Here is a 21348-nt window from a genome sequence, read left to right as displayed (position 1 = left end):
TTGTACTTCGTTTCAGTTACGTATTGCTTATAATATGATCTATAAATATAGTATGATCTGGACACATATGGTGTTTATACTTGAGTACTATTGTTTGTACAGATGTACGTGGTACCTTCAGGCGTTTGGACATTGCTCCCTTAGATGAACTAGACTTGTGGAGGTCTACAATTTTATTTCTGAGGTCCTGGCTGATTTCTTTTGATTTTCCCATGACGTCAAGCAAAGAGGCACTGAGTTTGAAGGTAGGCCTGAAATACATCCACAGGTACACCTCCAATTGACTCAAATGATGCCAATTAGCCTATCAGAATCTTCTAAGCCATGACATAATTTTCTGGAATGTTCCAAGCTGTTTAAAGGCACAATCAACTTTGTGTATGTAAACTTCTGACCCAATGGAATTGTGATTCTGTGAATTATAAATGAAATAATCTGTCTGTAAACAATTGTTCAAAAGTTACTTGTGTCATGCACAAAAGTAGATGTCCCAACTGACTATAAAAACTATAGCTTGTTAATAAGACATTTGTGTAGCGGTTTAAAAACAAGTTTTAATGACTCCACAACCTAATTGTATGTTAACTTCTGACTTCAACTGTACGTTCACATGCTAGTCGAATGTAGGAAACTATGACATTTCCAACTAAGCAACTGGTTGAAGTTACACGTGCCGCGTTCAGCAAGTCGAAAACGCCTGAGTTTCTTAGTTCCGACGAGCATGTGAACACGGCATACTGTATTACTAATGACCAACTACTACGTACCCCTGCACATTGACTCAGTACTGCTACTCCTCGTTTATAGCCTCGTTACTATCTCAACTACTACGTAACCCTGCAAATTGACTCAGTACTGCTACTCCTTGTTTATAGCCTCGTTATTACCTCAACTACTACGTACCCCTGCACATTGACTCAGTACTGCTACTCCTTGTTTAAAGTCTCGTTATTACCTCAACTACTATGTACCCTTGCACATTGACTCAGTACTGCTACTCCTCGTTTAAAGCCTTGTTATTACCTCAACTACAACGTACCCCTGCACATGGATTCAGTACTGCTACTCCTCGTATATAGCCTCGTTATTACCTCAACTACTACGTAACCCTGCAAATTGACTCAGTACTGCTACTCCTTGTTTATAGCCTCGTTATTACCTCAACTACTACGTACCCCTGCACATTGACTCAGTACTGCTACTCCTCGTTTAAAGCCTTGTTATTACCTCAACTACTACGTACCCCTGCATATTGACTCAGTACTTCCTGTATAAAGCCTCGTTATTACCTCAACTACTACGTACATCTGCACATTGACTCAGTACTGCTACTCCTTGTTTAAAGCCTTGTTATTACCTCAACTACTACGTACCCCTGCACATTGACTCAGTACTGCTACTCCACGTTTAAAGCCTCATTATTACCTCAACTACTACGTACCCCTGCACATTGACTCAGTACTGCTACTCCTCGTTTAAAGCCTTGTTATTACCTCAACTCCTACGTACCCCTGCACATTGACTCAGTACTTCCTGTATTCAGCCTCGTTATTACCTCAACTACTAATTAACACTGCATATTGACTCAGTACTTCCTGTATAAAGCCTCGTTAATACCTCAACTACTACGTACCCCTGCACATTGACTCAGTACTGCTAATCCTCGTTTAAAGCCTCCTTATTACCTCAACTACTACGTACCCCTGCACATTGACTCAGTACTGCTGCTCCTCGTTTAAAGCCTTGTTATTACCTCAACTACTACGTACCCCTGCACATTGACTCAGTACTTCCTGTATTCAGCCTCGTTATTACCTCAACTACTACGTACCTCTGCACATTGACTCAGTGCTTCCTGTATAAAGCCTCGTTATTACCCCTCAACTACTACGTACTTGCACATTGACTCAGTACTGCTACCTCTGTTTATAGCCTCGTTATTACCTCAACTACTACGTACTCCCTGCACATTGACTCAGTACTGCTAATCCCTCGTATATAGCCTCGTTATTACCTCTCAACTACTACGTACCCTCACATTGACTCAGTACTGCTACTCCTCTTAAAACCTCGTTATTACCTCAACTACTACGTACCCTGCACATTGACTCAGTACTGCTACCCTTGTTTAAAGCCTCGTTATTACATCAACTACTACGTACTCCTGCACATTGACTCAGTACTGCTACTCCTCGTTTAAAGCCTTGTTATTACCTCAACTACAACGTACCCCTGCACATGGATTCAGTACTGCTACTCCTCGTATATAGCCTCGTTATTACCTCAACTACTACGTACCCCTGCACATTGACTCAGTACTGCTACTCCTTGTTTAAAGCCTCGTTATTACCTCAACTACTACGTACCTCTGCACATTGACTCAGTACTGCTACTCCTCGTTTAAAGCCTCGTTATTACCTCAACTACTACGTACCCCTGCACATTGACTCAGTACTGCTAATCCTCGTTTAAAGCCTCGTTATTACCTCAACTACTACGTACCCCTGCACATTGACTCAGTACTTCCTGTATTCAGCCTCGTTATTACCTCAACTACAACGTACCCCTGCACATTGACTCAGTGCTTCCTGTATAAAGCCTCGTTATTACCTCAACTACTACGAACCCCTGCACATTGACTCAGTACTGCTACTCCTTGTTTATAGCCTCGTTATTACCTCAACTACTACGTACCCATGCACATTGACTTAGTACTTCCTGTATTCTGCTTCGTTATTGTTTGTATTGTGTTACTATTTCCTTTTTAATTTAGCAAATATTTCTTCCTTTTTAACTCTGCGTTGTTGGGAATAGGCTGGTAAAGTAAGTATTTCACTGTAAAGTCTACACCTGTCGTTACTCTATACCTGTCGTTACGCTACACCTGTCGTTACTCTACACCTGTCGTTACGCTACACCCGTCGTTACTCTACACGCGTCGTTACTCTACACCTGTCGTTACTCTACACCTGTTGTTAAGCTACACCTGTTGTTACTCTACACCTGTTGTTAAGCTACACGTGTTGTTACTCTACACCTGTTGTTACTCTACACCTGTTGTTACTCTACACCTGTTGTTAAGCTACACCTGTTGTTAAGCTACACCTGTCGCTACTCTACACCTGTTGTTAAGCTACACCTGTTGTTAAGCTACACCCGCTGCTACCTACACCTGTCAGCATTACTTACACCTGTCGTTATTCTACACCTGTCGTTACTCGACACATGTCGTTACTCTACACCTGTTGTTACTCTACACCTGTTGTTAAGCTACACCTGTTGTTACGCTTACACCTGTCGCTACTTCTACACCCGCTGCTACTCTACACCTGTCGTTACTTACACCTGTTGTTACTCTACACCTGTTGTTACTACACACCTGTCGTTACTCTACACCTGTCGCTTCTCTACACCTGTTGTTACTTCTACACCCTGTCGTTACCTACACCTGTCGTTACTTCTACACCTGTCGTTGCTACACCTGTCGCTACTTCACACCTGTCGTTACTTCTACACCTGTCGTTACTTCCACACCTGTTGTTAAGCTACACCTGTCGTTACTCTACACCTGGCTGTTACTTTCTACACCTGTTGTTACTTCTACACCGCTGCTACGCTTACACCTGTTGTTACTCTACACCTGTCGTTACGTTACTCTACACCTGTCGTTACTCTACACCTGTCGTTACTTCTACACCTGTTGTTACTCTACACCTGTTGTTACTCTACACCTGTTGTTACTCTACACCTGTTGTTACTCTACACCTGTCATTACTCTACACCTGTTGTTAAGCTACACCTGTCGTTACTCTACACCTGTTGTTACTCTACACCTGTCGCTACTCTACACCCGCTGTTACTCTACACCTGTTGTATTCGACGCTGTGAACATTAAATGCTAAGGGAAACGAGGTAATTGTGATGGTAGCCATTTTGACGAAACCTAAAAAGATTAACCTCCACACGTGGTACCATTGAAAAGCCCAGAATGTCCTCTCAAAGGTACAACAGGGACCTGACACAGTGGCTAGCATACCAAACACTAATTTCCATTAGAGAAGATGAATAGCAGGTTCTCAGGAGGATATAACAGTAATGTGTTATTTGATAAGATCAGGTATTGACTTTAGAGAGAGAGAGCCAGGTCCCAAGGTGCCCTCTGAACCACAGTCTGCTAGGCTATGTTCCAAAATCAATCCCTACCCCTAGACACTACCCCTAGACACTACTCCCTAGACACTACCCCCTAGACACTACCCCTAGACACTACCACCTAGATACTACCACCTAGACATTAACCCCTAGACACTACCCCTAGACCCTACATACTACCCTTAGACACTACTCCCATATACTCACCCCTATATACTACCCCTAGACACTACCCCTAGACACTACCCCCTAGACACTACCCCTAGACACTACACCCTAGACACTACACCCTATATACTACCCCCTAGACCCTACATACTACCCCTTAGACACTACCCTCTATATACTACCCCCTAGACACTACCACCTAGACACTACCCCCTAGACACTACACCCTAGACACTACCCCTAGACACTACCCCTAGACACTACCCCCTAGACACTACCCCCTAGACACTACCACCTAGACACTACACCCTATATACTACACCCTAGACCCTTCCACATATATATATATTTTTTTTACCCCTTTTTCTCCCCAATTTCGTGGTATCCAATTGTTGTAGTAGCGACTATCTTGTCTCATCGCTCCAACTCCCGTACGGGCTCGGGAGAGGCGAAGGTTGAAAGTCATGCGTCCTCCGAAACGTACTGTTTCTTAACATAGCACTCATCCAACCCGAAGCCAGGCGCACCAATGTGTCGGAGGAAACACCGTGCACTCTGGCAACCTTGGGTTAGGGCGCACTGCGCCCGGCCCGCCAGGAGTCGCTTGTGCGCGATGAGACAAGGACATCCCAATGGACCAAGCCCTCCCTAACCCGGACGACGCTAGCCAATTGTGCGTCACCCCACGGACTCTTCCCCGTCGCGGGCCGGGCCACGACAGAGCCTGGGGCACGAACTCCAGGGACTCTGATGGCACAGCTGGCGCTGCAGTACAGCGCCTACCCACTGCGCCACATGGGAGGCCAAGGTTTCATGACATTGATCTGCAACAGCAGCTGCTCTCCGGTTTGACGGGCTCCAACACAGTTCCACCTCCGACACCGTCTAAAATATCCGCTGTGGCTGTCTGCTATCACCGGTTACAGCTTGATCTGATTGAAGCTAACACAACTCCCCTACACAACCCCCTCTACACAACTCCCTACACACAACCCCCTCTACACAACCCTCCTCTACCCAACCCCTACACAATCCTCCTCTACACAAACCCCTCTACACACCCCCTCTACACAACCCCCTCTACACAACCCCCTCTACACAACCCCCTCCACACAACCACCCTCTACACTACCCCCTCTACACAACCCCCTCTACACAACCTCCCTTCACACAACCACCCCTCTACACAACCCCCTTCCACAACCCCCTCTACACAACCACCTCTACATGTGCAACATTGAATCGGATCTCAACCCTTCTCATAAAAGTAGGTCTTTACCTGGTTGTAACAGAGACCACCTGGTTGTAACAGAGACCACCTTTGCAGTAACAGACCACCTGGTAGTAACAGAGACCACCTGGTAGTAACAGAGACCACCTGGTAGTAACAGAGACCATCTGGTAGTAACAGAGACCATCTGGTAGTAACAGAGACCACCTAGTTGTAACAGATACCATCTGGTAAACAGCAACAGAGACTCTGGTTGTAACAGAGACCATCTGCTTGTAACATCTGGTTGTAACAGAGACCACCTGGTTGTAACAGAGACCACCTGGTTGTAACAGTTTATAACCTCTAAACCCCTCTGTTGCACAGTTTATAACCTCTAAACCCCTCTGTTCCACAGTTTATAACCTCTAAACCCATCTGTTGCACAGTTTGACCTCTAAACCCCTCTGTTGCACAGTTTGACCTCTAACCCCCTCTGTTGCACAGTTTGACCTCTAACCCCCTCTGTTGCACAGTTTGACCTCTAAACCCCTCTGTTGCACAGTTTGACCTCTAACCCCCTCTGTTGCACAGTTTGACCTCTAAACCCCTCTGTTCCACAGTTTATAACCTCTAAACCCATCTGTTGCACAGTTTGACCTCTAACCCCCTCTGTTGCACAGTTTGACCTCTAACCCCCTCTGTTCCACAGTATCTCAGTTTATAACCTCTAAACCCCTCTGTTCCACAGTTTATAACCTCTAAACCCCTCTGGTCCACAGTTTATAACCTCTAAACCCCTCTGTTCCACAGTTTATAACCTCTAAACCCCTCTGTTCCACAGTTTATAACATCTAACCCCCTCTGTTTCACAGTTTATTACCTCTAAACCCCTCTGTTGCACAGTTTGACCTCTAAACCCCTCTGTTGCACAGTTTATAACCTCTAAACCCTCTGGTCCACAGTTTATAACCTCTAAAACCCTGTTCCACAGTTTATAACCTCTAAACCCCTCTGTTTATAACCTCTAAACCCCTCTGTTTATAACCTCTGACCCCTCAGTTTATAACCTCTAACCCTCAGTTTATAACCTCTAACCCTCAGTTTATAACCTCTAACCCTCTGTTTATAACCTCTAAACCCTTCTGTTTATAACCACTAAACTCCCCTGTTCCACAGTAATAGTTATGAGCAGCTTTATGGCATTAGCTAAACCAGACCAGACTAAACTTCTAGAGGCCTTACACTGTTTTTATTGACAACACTGTTTTTTTCTGTTTTTTTATTGACAAATGTATTTTTTTTTTATTGACAACAGTGAGTGAACACTTACTCCGTAATACCTGGCTGTACTCACCGGCATTCACCCCCCCCCCCACGCTACTAAACGAATGAGAAGAAAAAGTCCTCCAAGAGCATCTAACGACCCTGAGTGGTTATGTATGATAACATTGGTAAAATCAGACTAGCTCTCTGCTGCCACCTGGTGTTTAATGAATGACAACAGTTTGTGACAGCCTAAAACGCAGAACTGCTGGCCCATGTTGACTCCAATCCTTCCCACAGTTGTGTCAAGTTGGCTGGATGTCCTTTGGTGGGGGGTCCATTCTTGATACAAACAGGAAACTGTTGAGCGTGAAAAACCTAGCGACGCTGCAGTTCTTGACACAAACCGGTGCACCTGGCATCTACTACCATTCTCCGTTCAAAGACAGTTAAATCTTTTGTCACGCCCATTCACCCTCTGAAAGGCACCCACACACAATCCATGTCTCAATTATCTCAAGACTTAAAAATCCTTCTTACCCCCGCGATGTTGACCTCCCTCCATGCCCAGGGACTTGACCAGACACGCCCGATGATGGCTGAACTGGTCAAACGTGTGCTTCCCATGATACCTTCCTATTCCACTCTGACTCCCAAAGACACGCTACCTCTCCAACTCAGTCCCAAGGACACTCTACCCCTCCAACTCAGTCCCAAAGACACGCTACCCTCCAACTCAGTCCTACCCTCCAACTCAGTCCCAAAGACACGCTACCCTCCAACTCAGTCCCAAAGACACGCTACCCTCCAACTCAGTCCCAAAGACACACTACCCTCCAACTCAGTCCCAAGGACACGCTACCCTCCAACTCAGTCCCAAGGACACGCTACCCTCCAACTCAGTCCCAAGGACACGCTACTCCTCCAACTCAGTCCCAAGGACACGCTACCCTCCAACTCTGTCCCAAAGACACGCTTACCCTCCAACTCTGTCCCAAAAGACACGCCACCCTCCAACTCTGTCCCAAAGACACGCTACCCCTCCAACTCTGTCCCAAAGACACGCTACCCTCCAACTCAGTCCCAAAGACACGCTACCTCCAACTCAGTCCCAAAGACACGCTACCCTCCAACTCAGTCCCAAAGACACGCTACCCTCCAACTCAGTCCCAAAGACACGCTACCCTCCAACTCAGTCCCAAAGACACGCTTACCCTCCAACTCAGTCCCAAGGACACGCTACCCTCCAACTCAGCCCCAAAGACACGCTAAGCCTCCAACTCAGCCCCAAAGACACACTACCCTTCAACTCAGTCCCAAGGACACGCTACCTCCAACTCAGCCCCAAAGACACGCTACCCTTCAACTCAGTCCCAAGGACACGCTACCCCTCCAACTCAGCCCCAAAGACACGCTACCCTTCAACTCAGTCCCAAGGACACGCTTACCCTCCAACTCAGCCCCAAAGACACGCTACCCTCCAACTCAGCCCCAAAGACACGCTACCCTTCAACTCAGTCCCAAGGGACACGCTACCCTCCAACTCAGCCCCCAAAGACACGCTACCCTTCAACTCAGTCCCAAGGACACGCTACCTCCAACTCAGTCCCAAAGACACGCTAACCTCCAACTCAGTCCCAAAGACACGCTACCCTCCAACTCAGCCCCAAAGACACGCTACCCTCCAACTCAGTCCCAAAGACACGCTACCCTCCAACTCAGTCCCAAAGACACGCTACCCTCCGACTCAGTCCCAAGGACACGCTACCCTCCAACTCAGTCCCAAAGACACGCTACCCTCCGACTCAGTCCCAAAGACACGCTACCCTCCAACTCAGTCCCAAAGACACGCTACTCCTCCAACTCAGTCCCAAAGACACGCTACCCTCCGACTCAGTCCCAAGGACACGCTACTCCTCCAACTCAGTCCCAAGGACACGCTACTCCTCCGACTCAGTCCCAAGGACACGCTACTCCTCCAACTCAGTCCCAAAGACACACTACCCTCCAACTCAGTCCCAAAGACACACTACCCTCCAACTCAGTCCCAAAGACACACTACCCTCCAACTCAGTCCCAAAAGACACGCTACCCTCCAACTCAGTCCCAAAGACACGCTACCCTCCAACTCAGTCCCAAAGACACGCTACCTCCAACTCAGTCCCAAAGACACACTACCCTCCAACTCAGTCCCAAAAAGAAAAGCTTGCAACGTTGCAGTTCTGGACACAACTGCGGTGCTCTTGGCACCTACTACCATTCTCTGTTCAAAGGCAGTTAAATCTTTTTGTTACGCCCTCTGAATGGCACACATACCAATCCATGTCTCAATTATCTCTAAGGCTTAAAATCCTTCTTAACATGTCTCCTCCTTCTTCATCTACACTGATTTGAAGTGGATTTAACAGGTGACATCAATAAGGGATCATAGTTTTCACCTGATTCACCTGGTCAGTCTGTGTCATGGAAAGAGCAGGTGTTCCTAATGTTTTTGTACACTCAAGTCTATATTGTATGGTATGTCTGTCCCATATGGTATGCTATTTTCAGTATATGTAGTGGCACTACTTTTGACTAGAGCTCTATGGGCGCCTGCTCAAAAGTAGTGCACTGAATCGGGAATAGTGTGTCATATGGGTGGCCTGGAGACGACTAATAAAGGCACATTGAATTACATTGAATTGACGTTATTGTACGAGCCAGATAGGGTTTCCAGGTGCAGCAGGAGAATTAAAAACAACAGATGACCGTTGCATTTTACGAGCAGCCATTTTACCCTCTACTACCACCACCATCCACTTCAAAAGGAAAGAGGCAACAACATTTCTCTAACACTGGGGCATATGCGCCAACGTTTATGTGTGCGAACATTAAGGCCTACTTTGCTCTAAAACCTGGTTTTCCACAGTAGTTCATTGATTAGCCTACTTCATCTTTTTAACTGTAGTTAAGTGATATAACTTCATGAATAGTATTATATAATGCCGTTAAAAAATTAAACATTAATTTGATACAAATTCATACAACAGAAGTATTTTTTAAATGAAGACATGGAAGGTACAGACTAAAGAAACTCATATAATATCTTTTGATAATAATGTATTGGTGTCTCTGCTCTTCCCAAAATTACCAGTTTTTCCTGAGAAAGGTAGGAAGATTCCCGGAATCATAAGGGAAGAAGTAGGAAATAATAAATCCTCCAATAAGGATTTCTGGAATGCCGTAGATTTTGGGAAGTTACCTAAATGTAACCTAACTTCACTGTGTCTATCCATCAATCACAAACAGGTGCAGCTGACACCGGCCGCTAGTATTAGAATCACAGTCAGGGCGACCAGAGTCCCAGAGCCACAATGGACGCCGTGACGTCCCAGATGTAGGTGCCCTTGGAGAAAGTCAACCAGTGGGGTCCTCATGGCCAGCCTGACCCTGCGAACCTTCTGGTTTCTGGGGAGGGTACCGCACCATGTGGACCTCCTCCATGCTCAGGGACTTGACCAGACACGCCCGATGATGGCTGAACTGGTCAAAGGTGTGCTTTCCATGATACCTTCCTGTTCCACTCTGACCTGTGGAATGGGGTTAGAGATGTTAGACGTTATGATGTTAAAGTTTCAGGTTTACCGAAATCCCTGCTGGAAGATTCCCGAATCAGGAGGGACTAAACAGGAAATCCAGGAATCTTCCAACCAGGATTTCGGCAAACCTGGAACATTTGGGAAAGTTGCTGGAATTTTTCAACCATAGTCCAAATTCAAGGATTCCTATGTTGGCAACTGTATACCGCTTCATTCCAGCAAACCTTTTCTATTATTGTTAGGATATATGCGAAAGCAGTCAGGTGGCTCTCTGATTCAGAGGGGTTGGGGGTTAAATGGGAAGACACATTTTGGTTGATTCAGTTGTGCAACTGACTAGGCATCCTTTCCAATAAAAGACAGAACTAATTTTTCAGTTCTTTGACAATCTTAAACAAACAAAGATAAATCATAGAATTAGATTAGAATGAAATTATAGATTAAAACGAAGATCAGAAAAAAAACACACTAGCAAGCAAACAGCAGCCCGCCATGTGCAAAATCAGTGGCTCGTCATTCATTACAGAGGATCGGGTGATGGCAAGCTGACACCGCTAACAACAGTCGGGGCGGGGGGGCTTACACCACCAGGGTTGTGAGTTTAGTTACAGTGTCGGGACACACGAAGACATTAGACATTATTCCTAAAGCCAGGGAACCAGGCACAGGGACATGTCTTTCATTGAATGTACGCGGCCACTACAGGTACTAGACTGCCAGCGCCAGATTTGCCAAAGTCTCCAACAGGTGTAGTTCGCCACCAGCAATTAGCAGATGGCAGTCGAGCAGACCAGGAGACCGAAAAGCAAAAGACTGTTGCTGTCACGGCCCAGATGTAGGTTTTCCTAGAGAAGCCGACCAGTGGCGTCCTCATGGCCAGCCTGACCCTGCGAGCCTTCTGGGCGGTTCTGGGGAGGGTACCGCACCATGTTGACCTCCTCCATGCCCAGGGACTTGACCAGACACGCCCGATGATGGCTGAACTGGTCAAAGGTGTGTTCCTATGATACCTTCCTGTTCCACTTGACCTGTGGGGTTCATAGGTCACAGGCTAGGGGTCAGATGGAGAGGTCAAAGGGTCATGGGACTTGTTAAGGATTAGATGTTAGCTGCATGACGCTCTAGCAGCACTTCTTCAACTCAGTCCCAAGAACACGCTACCTTCCGACCTTGGGTCCTAAGGACCCGCTACCTCCGCCTCAGTCCCATGGGACACCGCTTACCCTCCGCCTCAGTCCCAAGGACACCTACCCTCCGACCTCAGTCCCAAGGACACCTACCCTCCGACTCAGTCCCAAGGACACTCTACTCCTCCGACTCAGTCCCAAGGACCCGCAATTCTCCGACTCAGTCCCAAGGGACCCGCTACCTCCGCCCTCAGTCCTAGGACACCGCCATCTCCGCCTCAGTCCCAAGGACACCGCTACCCTCCACTCAGTCCCAAGGACACTTTACCTCGGACTCAGTCCTGCGACACTCTACCCTCCGACTCAGTCCCAAGGACACTCTTACCCTCCGACTCAGTCCCAAGGACACTCTACTCCTCCGACTCAGTCCTAAGGACACTCTACCCTCCGACTCAGTCCTACACACTCTAACCCCTCCGGCTCAGTCCTGGACACTCTACCCTCCGACTCAGTCCCAAGGACACTCTACCCTCCGACTCAGTCCCAAGGACACTCTACCCTCCGACTCAGTCCCAAGGACACTCTACCCTCCGGCTCAGTCCCAAGGACACTCTATCCTCCGACTCAGTCCCAAGGACACTCTATCCTCCGACTCAGTCCCAAGGACACTCTACCCTCCGACTCAGTCCCAAAGACGCTGGATTATCTCTGTGGTAACTTGTCCCCTAAAGAGGACTCTATATGGATTATCTCTATGGTAATTTGTCTCCTAAAGAGGATCTCTATATGGATTATCTCTGTGGTAACTTGTCCCCTAAAGAGGATCTCTATATGTATGGATTATCTCTATGGTAACTTGTCCCCTAAAGAGGATCTCTACATGGATTATCTCTGTGGTAACTTGTCCCCTAAAGAGGATCTCTATATGGATTATCTCTGTGGTAACATGTCCCCTAAAGAGGACTCTATATGGATTATCTCTGTGGTAACTTGTCTCCTAAAGAGGACTCTATATGGATGTATTATTTCTGTGTATTGTATCTGTACATGATGAACTCTGAATTACTCAAAGGGGGTTTATGTTCCTCTCAGAAATGCTGTTCTATTTACATCGGCCTCACCCCCTCATCACACCAGCCTTTAGATGCTGTTCTATTTACATTAGTCTCACCCCCTCATCACACCAGCCTTTAGATGCTGTTCTATTTACATTAGTCTCCCCCCCTCATCACACCAGCCTTTAGATGCTGTTCTATTTACATTAGTCTCACCCCCTCATCACACCAGCCTTTAGATGCTGTCCTATTTACATTAGTCTCACCCCTCATCACACCAGCCTTTAGATGCTGTCTATTTACATTAGTCTCACCCCCTCATCACACCAGCCTTTAGATGCTGTTCTATTTACATTAGTCTCACCCTCATCACACCAGCCTTTAGATGCTGTTCTATTTACATTAGTCTCACCCCTCATCACACCAGCCTTTAGATGCTGTTCTATTTACATTAGTCTCACCCCCTCATCACACCAGCCTTTAGATGCTGTTCTATTTACGATTAGTCTCACCCCTCATCACACCAGCCTTTAGATGCTGTTCTATTTACATTAGTCTCACCCCTCATCACACCAGCCTTTAGATGCTGTTCTATTTACATTAGTCTCACCCCCCTCATCACACCAGCTTTTAGATGCTGTTCTATTTACATTAGTCTCACCCCCTCATCACACAGCCTTTTAGATGCTGTTCTATTTACATTAGTCTCACCCCCTCATCACACCAGCCTTTAGATGCTGTGACACCCTGAGGAGATTGTTGGGCCTGGGGTGTTTAGGTTACTGTAAACTTGGTATTGTTTGATTGGTCAATGGTGCTTGGTTTTGGGTTGAGAAGGTTCCACCTTCAGATGTTCTACAGGTAATGAAATGCATTGGTTCTCTCTCTTATCCTGTATCCAGTCCATGGAGGAAGGTTGTATGATCAATTCTCGCTTCCTAGAATTCTCGGCCTCTGGCCTAGTGAGTGTCTCGTTGTTCATGCTTTGTCCTATAAGTTAACTGTAGGATCTATGTGGTTGGAATATATGCCTTGTAACGCTAACGCCTTGTTAATGTTTGTAATTAATCTTAAGCAATTCCCTGCCTGTTCAATGTTAATTAACCATCTGTTTGATGTAGACATCCATTCATTGTTCAATGTTAATTAATCATCTGCCTTTGATGTAGACAATTCTCAGATCCATTCTTGTTCAATGTTAATTAACCATCTGCCTTTGATGTAGACAATTCTCAGACCCATTCTTGTTAGTCAACGTCAACTCATTGTCTAATGCTTGCTTGTACATTTTAATTATCTTTATAGAGTCATGGTAAACATTTTAATGGGTTAATTGCTTCGTCTTTGTTACGGGTTTTATGTGACGTATATCTAATATACTTGTATATACACGTATTACTACTTACCACAGTCAGAGGGTGAATTTAGACACAGTTGACTTGAGTTTATTTTATTTTACAGGACAGAGCACATTAATCAACGTTTCAGTAAAAGTGCGGTTTTTAGCCAGCCGGCTAATTTTCAACCGCAGTCCCTGGGCAGGTTATTAAAAACAATTACAATATAGACAATAGCAACATAGAACAAGCAAGACGTAGCAACATAGACAGAGCAACATAGAGCAAAAGCAGCAAGACAAAATTCATAAAAGCAACAAAGTGTTTCTATCTGTCGACTGCAGGCTAGCCACCATTGGACTGTCGTAGGCATGACGACTTTAGTGGCTGTGTGTGTGTCGGCCGGCAGTGGCATCATACCAGCTGCCGTCAGTTAACCAAAATCGCACAAATACCGGCTAAGTGTGCCAACCAACAGTATATTCACCAGAGGTCCGGCTAGCGTGCCAACCAACAGTATATTCACCAGAGGTCCGGCTAGTGTGCCAACCAACAGTATATTCACCAGAGGTACGGCTAGCGTGCCAACCAACAGTATATTCACCAGAGGTACGGCTAGCGTGCCAACCAACAGTATATTCACCAGAGGTCCGGCTAGCGTGCCAACCAACAGTATATTCACCAGAGGTCCGGCTAGCGTGCCAACCAACAGTATATTCACCAGAGGTCCGGCTAGCGTGCCAACCAACAGTATATTCACCAGAGGTCCGGCTAGCGTGCCAACCAACAGTATATTCACCAGAGGTCCGGCTAGCGTGCCAACCAACAGTATATTCACCAGAGGTCCGGCTAGCGTGCCAACCAACAGTATATTCACCAGAGGTCCGGCTAGCGTGCCAACCAACAGTATTTTCACCAGAGGTCCGGCTAGCGTGCCAACCAACAGTATATTCACCAGAGGTCCGCCAGCGATCCTAAAGCCTAACAGTATTAAAAGACAAGTTTTTCTTACCTACACCCCCAAAGGGCAGTATAGGGTGTAGTGCATAATAACGGTTGACTGTCACCCCACCACTGGTAGTCTCAGCCAGCATTCGCTTTATCACCTTATGGACAGAGACAGAGAGAGGGATGTCATTTATCACCTTATGGACAGAGACAGAGAGAGGTGTCCTTTATCACCTTTAACAGAGAGACAGATGTTTTTATCACCTTATGGACAGAGAGGGATATCCTATGGACAGAGACAGAGAGAGAGATGTCTATCACAGGACAGAGAGAGGGATGTCATTTATCACTTAAGAGACAGAGATGTCTTTATCACCTTATGGACAGAGACAGGGATGTCTTTTATCACCAAAGAGACAGAGAGATGTCTTTTATCACCTTATGGACAGAGTGAGGGATGTCATTTATCACCTTATGGACAGAGACAGAGATGTCTTTTATCACCTTATGGACAGAGACAGAGAGAGGGATGTCTTTTATCACCTTATGGACAGAGACAGAGAGAGAGATGTCTTTTATCACCTTAATGACAGAGACAGGGATGTATTTTATCACCTTATGGACAGAGACAGAGAGAGGGATGTCTTTTATCACCTTAATGACAGACAGAGAGAGGGATGTATTTTATCACCTTATGGACAGAGACAGAGAGAGGGATGTATTTTATCAGCTTAATGACAGAGACAGAGAGAGAGATGTATTTTATCACCTTAATGACAGACAGAGAGAGGGATATATTTGATCACCTTATGGACAGAGACAGAGAGAGGGATATATTTGATCACCTTAATGACAGAGACAGAGAGAGGGGTGTCTTATCACCTTATGGACAGAGACAGAGAGAGAGATGTCTTTTATCAGCCCCATCATATGTAAATACATACTGTACATACCCCAAAATAAGGACAATTGTTGTTGCCACAGTAACAGATGACCTCCTTCCAGTATATAAACAACATTTCAGCAGGAGTTCAACTAAAAGTGACCCATGCCCAATCCAGGTGTAATCTCCACTTTTCCTCCTGTTTTGGGGGATTTCAGCCCTACTCCATAGCTTGCTCACTAGCTCCCTCCAGACCTTACCTTCTTGTTGGAGGAGAAGACGTGAGCGCCAGGGGCTTCTCTCTCGTTGATGAAGTGGATGGCTTCATCTATGTCGCTGACGGTCACTATGGGCAACAGGGGCCCGAAGATCTCCTCCTGCATCAGCCTAGCCTGGGGGGCACGTCCTTCACCACCGTGGGGCTGAGGGGGTCAGGGGTCAAAGTTTTTTTGACAGACCAACCAAGCATAACTTCTCCGGCTGGAGGATTCTCAATTAGTACATTCTTAGTTTGAGGATTCCCAGTTAGAGGATTCCCAGTTGGGAGATTCCTGGAATCAAGAGAGCCGAAGCAGGAGGGAATCCTCCAACTGAGCCACACTTGGTCCCATGCAACGGCAGGGTTGTGGGTTTGATTCTCACGGGGGACCAGTACAAATTAAATTGTATGCACTCACTACTCCGGATAAGAGCATCTGCTAAATGACTAAAAATGTTGTTTTTTTTATTGTAAAAAAAAATGTAATTCTCCAATTTGAGATTTCTGAAAAACCTTGTAACTTTGGGAAATGTTGCCAACCCAAGGGGAAATACAGTAATATTAAAACCCAAGTCTGCCCAACTACTAACTAATGTGTCACCAAATATCTGTGAGCCCAATGAGACTGCGTACCAATATAGCGCTGTGATGAGTCACTCTGCCCCCCTACTGTTGCCGTGTAGCCCTCCAGTAGAGTCATCAAGCGGTTGAAGTGGCGCTGGTTGATGATGCGGCCGTAGTCAGGGGAGGATTTGGGGTCAGGCCCATAAAACTCCTAGGATTAAGGAAAACAACGTGTGGATTAGATGCTAGCTGAGAGTAAGGGGTTGCTACCTACAGTCAATCAGGGTCGGGGTCAATTCTGGAAGGGAATTGAAATCAAATTCATGAATTGGGAAGATTCTCATAGAAAACTATGGACCCCCCCCCCAAGTGTTTTATTTATGAATCTAATAATTTCATTTCACTTCCCAAATTGACTGAATTGAACATCTGAATTGATACCATACTGTGTACATTAATATACAATGTAATAAGGTAGTAATCCATTGACAGAGCTATCGTAGCATCCTTGCTAGCTAGCTACAGTAGAGATAGAGAGGACGTAAGAGACCAGTAGTGTCTGCCGGATGCCCTCCACCACTCTGTTCTGGATGCTGGGTTCACACAGGATGTAGTCTGGGGCGATGCACGTCTGACCACAGTTCACAAACTTCCCCACGTGATACGCCTGCGGTGGATGAACAAAAACAACACGAAGAGAAACATTAAATGAAAAAATATACCACAGACATCAAATCAATACGCATATTTCACATACACTTTGAACATTTTTCAGTTTCAAGCATTCTGATGATTTGTAAAAAGGAGCTAAGCATGCTGTTGTCTCATTACATATAACGACCCTTTAGGGTTAAACAATTCTGGGGGAAAAATCCTCAAATCCCCTGGTTTTCCAGAAATCTTGGGTGGAGGGTTATATATTTCCTGCTTATTCCCTTCTAACTCCGGGGAATCTCAAAAGGGATTTCTGGAAAACCTTGGAGTTTTGGGAATGTTTTTACAATTTTGCAACCCTATGACCCTTAAATCCTGCTCCTCACATCTTTCTCAACTTTCTACATCACCAACTGCCAAAACATTAGCCACGATGCTAAGCTAATACACGTCAGCTGAAACTGCTTTGCTAGTCAAAGATGCTAACTAGCACAAAACTCCCTATCAAAGATGCTAACTAGTACAAAACTTCCTATCAAAGATGCTAACTGTTAAAGCTAGCTCACTATGTCATCTCCAGCTGATATCAACAGGTGGTGGGGCTGTTACCTTGACCAACAATATGGCTGTTATATTACTGACACCATGTATTACAGAAAACATGTATGACAGACCACAGGTATTACAGACCAAATGTAATTACTATGAACTACATTGAGGTTTCTGACCGGCATGCGACTCTGAGATCGACGTCCTTATCGATGTAACAGGGGCTCTTCCCCCCCAGCTCCAGGGTCACGGGGGTGAGGTGTCGGGCTGCTGCCTCCATCACCAGTTTACCCACAGTGCTGTTCCCTGTGTAGAAGACGTGGTCGAAACGCTGGACGCAGCAACTCCTGGGTCTCTGACACGCCCCCACACACTACAGGGTACAGCTCCTGGAAAGACCCCAACATTAATTAACAGGACAGTTCATCCCAGAACCAAAACTGCTTAGATGCATGCTAAGATGCTTGCAAATTAAGAATGCTGTGTACTATCCTTTTAAGCATGCTGTGTACTATCCCCTTTATCCTATCCCTTTAAGCGTGCTGTGAACTATTCCTTTAACTATCCCTTTAAACGTGCTGTGAACTATCCCTTTAAGAGTGCTGTGTACTACACAGTTAACTAACTATCCCTTTAAACGCGTGAACTATCCCTTTAAGTGCTGTACTACACCGTTATGCTGTGAACTATCCCTTTAAACGTGCTGTGAACTATCCCTTTAAAGCGTGCTGTGTACTACACCATTAAGCATGCTGTGAACTATCCCTTTAAGCGTGCTGTAACTATCCCTTTAAGCGTGCTGTGAACTATTCCTTTAAGCGTGCAGTGAACTATCCCTTTAAACGTGCTGTGAACTATCCCTTTAAGTGCTGTACTACACCGTTAAGCATGCTGTGAACTATCCCTTTAAACGTGCTGTGAACTATCCCTTTAAGCGTGCTGTGTACTACACCGTTAAGCATGCTGTGAACTATCCCTTTAAGCATGCTGTGAACTATCCCTTTAAACGTGCTGTGAACTATCCCTTTAAGTGTGCTGTGTACTACACCGTTAAGCGGGGATGTAGCCAGTATATGTGTATGACATCACAGCAACAGAGGACTTGTCTATACTACACGCAGTAATAAGGTCATGCTGTAATATTGGAGATAAATCACTGACTATTGGCTCACAGTCACAGGACTAAAACAGTTCAGCTCAGATTGCTCTCATAAACTGAGTGTACAAAACATTAAGAACACCTTCCGAATATTGAGTTGCTTTCACCTGGTCAGTCTATGTCATGGAAAGAGCAGGTGTTCCTAATGTTTTGTACACTCAGGTGTACCACCTATATATGGGTGGTGTACCAAATAGCACCCTATTCCCTATATAGTGCACTACTTTTGACCAGGGCCCATAGGGTTCTTGTCTAAAGTAGTGCACTATATAGGAATGGGGTGCCATTTGAGGGACAGTTACATACAGTATTCTCATACAGCAGACAAGGGGAATAGAATAGGGACCTGGTCCAGATATCGTGGGAGCAGAGCTTTGAGGAGACTAGCTGAGTATACACTCAGCTCAGACGGCTTCACCACAGCTGCATTGCCTGCAGAGAGAGGGAGAGGAGGGGGGGAGAATAAGAGAGGGAGAGAGAATAAGAGAGAGAGAGAATAAGAGAGAGAGAGAGAGAGAGAGAGAGAGGGAGAATGAACAGTGTGTGAATGGGATGACATCACTAACAGTGTGTGTGTGTGTGTGTGTGTGTGTGAATGGATGACATCATTAACAGTGTGTGTGTGTGTGTGTGTGTGTGTGTGTGTGTGTGTGTGTGTGTGTGTGTGTGTGTGTGTGTGTGTGTGTGTGTGTGTGAATGGGATGACATCACTAAACACTGTGTGTGAATTGGATGACATCACTCAGTGGTAGCAGAATGCCAGACATCTTAGGGAGATGGATAATGCTGTGTGTACGTGTCAGTGAGGGATGGAGAGACAATACTGAATACAAGACAACTACAGTGGTGGGAAAAGTAGGAGAGGAGGGGGGGGGGGGGTCGTTGGGGCGTACCTGCAGCGATAGCCCCGACCAGGGGCTGCAGGGTTAGGGCCCAGGGGTAGTTCCAGGCCCCGATAATGAGGACCACTCCCAGGGGCTCCGGCTGGATGTACGCCTTCAAGTACAGTACATTACAGTACATTACATTCAACTTTATTCATCCTTTTGAGTCCCAAGTAGAACCCTTTTCCCAAGAGTTCCAAGTAGAACCCTTTTGAGTTCCAAGTAGAACCCTTTTTCCAAGAGTTCCAAGTGTTGAGAAGCAGAACCCTTTTGAGTTCCAAGAGTTCCCAAGTAGAACCCTTTGAGTTCCAAGTAGAACCTTTTGAGTTCCAAGTAGAACCCTTTTGAGTTCCAAGTAGAACCTTTTTGAGTTCCAAGTAGAACCCTTTTGAGTTGAGTTTTGAGTTCCAAGCAGAACCCTGTTGAGTTCCAAGCAGAACCCTGTTGAGTTCCAAGCAGAACCCTGTTGAAAGGGTTATTCAAAGGGGACAGCGGCAGAACCATTTTAAGTTCTAGATATAACTTTGATTCTAACAGTGTAGCTAAGTGTAAAGTCTTCCGTAAGTCCTAAAGTCTTCCATAGCGTACCTGGTCTGAGATGGTGAGGAGGTTCCTCTCTACAGGCCGAGGAGCAGCCCACTGGGCCAGCTTCGACACAGCCAGGCTGATCTCATTCTCCAGGCCGATCAACTCAAACAGCAGGGTGTCGTACTGGCTCTGTGGAACGCAAGGTGAGGTTTATTCAGTAAACTTACTGGAAATCTTTGCAGAATAATCTAAATGTATAAATCTGTGTATTTGTACAGTTATTCCCAACACTATAAACTTTCAAAAGCTGCTGATGAAGACATAATTCCTAGTTCAGAGGCGTGATAGTTTGTGATATTCTTACAAGGCTCATGTAATTGGCTTTTATCGAAGGTGTCACAATTGACCTCAAGACTATCACAGCTCCATGTAATGAACTACTACTGTATGTTTGAAGCTTTACCCTGTTGATGTCCTGTCTGAGGGCGGTGGCGATCTCTCCCTGTCTGTCTGTGATCATCCTCTGGAGAGACTTGAGCTGCTGAACTCTGAACTCCTGGGGTCGCGACCTCCCAGCGAGGAAAGCCTCCCTGGCCCTCTGCACCGCCTGCTTCTCCATGGTAACCGGTCACCAGCACACACCTGAACAGTAAAACACACAGCCACTGTAAAGTATACACAAAGTACACCTGTTCAGATAGACACAGGTACATTTCACTAGAATACACCTGTAAAGTACAGCAGACAGACACAGGGACTAAAAATATGCACATCCTTGTATTTGTATCGTACATGGCTATATACTGTATCTAACTACATTTCTTATGAAAGATAATTGTTTTGAATAATTACAGTACATTGGTTTATCATAGATTTGCCTATGAATACTCACGTGAAGAAAGTACAGAGAATTATCCCAAACCATCAAATAAATGTGCAGTGCTTTTGTGGTCTGCTTAAAATGAACAAATAGGAAGTAGGTCTACTGTATTTTTCTTGAAGAGTATATTATCTAATCAACTTTGAG

General features: G+C 45.7%; 1 pseudogene; it reads right to left on the bottom strand.

The window, feature by feature from the left end:
- Positions 1-10074: 10074 nt before the first annotated feature.
- On the bottom strand, positions 10075-20957 carry LOC135535161 (aldehyde dehydrogenase, dimeric NADP-preferring-like; annotated as a pseudogene).
- Positions 20958-21348: the final 391 nt, after the last annotated feature.

This window comes from Oncorhynchus masou, unplaced genomic scaffold (assembly GCF_036934945.1).
Source record: "Oncorhynchus masou masou isolate Uvic2021 unplaced genomic scaffold, UVic_Omas_1.1 unplaced_scaffold_4542, whole genome shotgun sequence".
Classification (NCBI taxonomy): domain Eukaryota; kingdom Metazoa; phylum Chordata; class Actinopteri; order Salmoniformes; family Salmonidae; genus Oncorhynchus; species Oncorhynchus masou.
Note: the sequence above shows the minus strand (reverse complement) of the source record. Positions and strands in the feature narration are given on the sequence as shown.